The sequence below is a fragment of the Oryctolagus cuniculus genome, chromosome 15 (genome assembly GCF_964237555.1).
Source record: "Oryctolagus cuniculus chromosome 15, mOryCun1.1, whole genome shotgun sequence".
Taxonomy (NCBI): domain Eukaryota; kingdom Metazoa; phylum Chordata; class Mammalia; order Lagomorpha; family Leporidae; genus Oryctolagus; species Oryctolagus cuniculus.
Window position 1 is genome coordinate 20,812,422 of NC_091446.1, and position 3,060 is coordinate 20,815,481.

Below are 3,060 nucleotides of genomic sequence, written 5' to 3' on the forward strand. Positions count from 1 at the left end.
TATTCTTGCAAATTATTGGTAAGTGTATTGGATTGCTAAATCTAAAGTGTATTAAAACAAACTGATTTTCTTTAGCGTTGCCAGAGCATTGGGGTTACAGAATAAGGTGATTAAGGTTGTTAAGGTTAAAAATTCATTGGCTTGGTGCTTATTAAGCAAAGCTAATTTCATATAAAATTAGCAAGGCTTTGCTTACATTTGGAATTCTCTCACAAATTAATTTTCATTCTATTTAAAAAATCATACTAGATTTAGAAAGACATTCAGGTCTTGAATTTGGGTGAGAAGATTGGAAGTGTGAGAAAATAATTTTGTGTCTAAATGGCTTTGTGAAGGTTAGGTTCTTATCTCACAGACTCTAGCTTTTATAGAGCAATTATCTTCAGCATTATCTGCTGTGGCAAACATTTCCTTCTTGCTTCCCGTGGGTTTACTCTGACTTAGATCACTTCTGAAAGTCACCATTGGTAGTAAGAAGCAGACAGGAGAATCTGATCAATGTGTTTTGAAATCTGAATGTGTCCTTTTTCTGTCTCTGAAGATCAAAACCATTCCATGTACGCACCTATGTTTCATGCATTTCTGAAGACCCTCCTCGATTCCATTGGCCTTGGCCTCTGTGCCATCTTCTATGACTTTTGCAAATTCCATTCAATTCTTGCTTTGGGCTGAAATATATCTCTCCAAACTCCTGTGTTGAAGCTCAAACACCCAATGTGATGGTGTTTGGGACTGGGCCTTTGGGAGTTAGTGAGGTCATGAGGGCGGTCCTGCATGATGCGATCAGTACCCTTATCAGAAGCAGCACTGGAGTGCTTGCTGCCTCTTTCTCTCTCTGCTACATGAGGAAGCAGTGAGAAGGAGACCAGCTCCAAGCCAGGAAGAGATTCCTTAAAAGGAACAGAATTGGTTGGTGCCTTGATCCGAGATTGCTCATTCTCTAGAACTGTAAGAAATACCTGTAAGTTGTTTAAGCCACTCAGTCTATGGTATTTTATTATAATAGCCTGAGCAGACCAACACCATTGTCAAAGTAATACCTAGTTGAGTATTTGATTCTGCGCTATATTCTCTGGTATTTATATCCTTATTCTCTCGTTGGTGAAAATTTGACCTCTCAAGGAATTTCAGACTTCTCAAAGACAAAGACAGTTGCACCCCTTGATGGCTGAACCAGGTTCCCATTAAATGATCAGGTATTCTTGGAAATGCTCAAAGATCTCCCTCTCTTTTTTTTCTGGGCTTCCCTTTCCACTCCTGAGGTTGTAAGATGTTAGCTGGGGTAGTGGTATGGCCTATACCTAGGGACCATGGCCAGAGCTGGTCAAATCATTTAGCAAATTTAAGAGTTTAATCTATCATGGGTGCAGGTGCCTAACTAGTTCCAGATTTAAGACAGCAGAGTTAGTGATGAAGCAGCAACAAGGAAGATATAAGTGCTGTTGCATTATACAGTTAACAGTCGTACAGAGCACAAAGCAAACATACTGTGAATAGGATTCATGAATACCTCCCTATTGGTGGCAAGGCCCACTGAGAATTTATTTGCATGAGGACTGAAGCAGCTCTTGAGAAAATCCTGTAGAAGGTAAAAATCATCTGGCGATGAAGAAGGTTTTCAATGTGGGAGGTGAGTTACAATTTGAAAAAAATTATTTATATTGATTTCTTTGAAAGTTATAGAGAGGGGGACACACACACACACACACAGAGCGAGTGAGAGAGAGAGAGAGACCTTCCAACTGCTAGTTCACTCCCCAAATGCCCATAACATCTACATTTGGGGATGGTCCAGGCCAAAGCCAGTCCTAGTCTCCTATGTGGGTGGTAGTGGACCAAGTACTTGGGCTGTCATCTGCTGCTTTCCCAGAGGCATTAGCAGGTAGCTGAATCAGAAGCAGAGCAGCCAGGAGTAGAACCAGCGCTTTGATATGGGATGCCAGCGTTGTAGGTGGCAGCTTAAACTGCTATGTCATAGCACTGGCTGCATAAGTGACAATTCTGTATATAGAATATGGAAGTCTTAGCTTTGTCTCTTGAGTCAGTTTTTGTAGGAGTCATTAGAAGGTTAATGTAGTAAAGAGGTATAAAACAAAATCTCTACAAGGATTCTGGGGTGTCCATATAACATGATGATCTAAGTTGAATGTGGAATTCTTCCATTTGCCACAACAGCAATTTGACATTTTGAGACTAGGATTTGAATCGGAGTAGAAAACAGCGATCGTTTGCAGTTTCTTGTGAACATTAGTCAGGGAATATCTATAGGGCGTAGAGAAGAGTGAGGACATCTCCAGATTGTCTGTTCATTAATATCTTGTAGAATCTGCCTATAATTTCTAGTTTAGACAAGGCTTTTCCTTCTGTATTTTTAAAAATCCTTTTTAAAGGATTTCTGGAAAGATGGCGGAATAGGAAGGGAGCACACTGATAGTCTGGGGAGAGATAGTTTAATAAAAGTGGAGATACTGCAGGTTCAAGGAAGAGTAGGGGAGGAAACAGCAGAAGAAACTCTTCCGGAACGCGTGACTCACAGCGGACCTGCGTGGAGAGCGTGGGAGCCCACAGTTCGGGACATCAGCGGCAGACTCAACACACCAGCGCTGGAACGCGAGGTGAGCCGAACCTCAATAGCCCGAGACACCGGCAGGCAAGCGGAGAGAGGAGACTAGAGGGAACGACCCCTGGGGGGGGGGGAAGTTCACAAGGCTAACTGGAAGAGAGAGAGAGAGAGAGAGAAAAAAAAAAGGGTGACTAGTACGGACACGGGTTTCTCTCTCTCCACTCACCTCTCAAGGGCGAGCAAGACAAAGAGCAGGCGCCATCTTGGACATACGTCATAAGCAGAGCGACCTCAGGTCTGCACCGGCCCTGAGCCTAGCAGAAAAACCTGACTCTGGGCGGGGAGAATTAACAGGAGATTAGGACCTAGTAAATTTGTGGTGCTACTGAACTGAGACTGTGAAAAAAGAGACGGTGGGGGAGAGAACTCACGGAATTCACGTGAGCACTCTCCAGAGACGCTACAATTCCGTAACTTTGGCAACCCAGTGGGAGGCT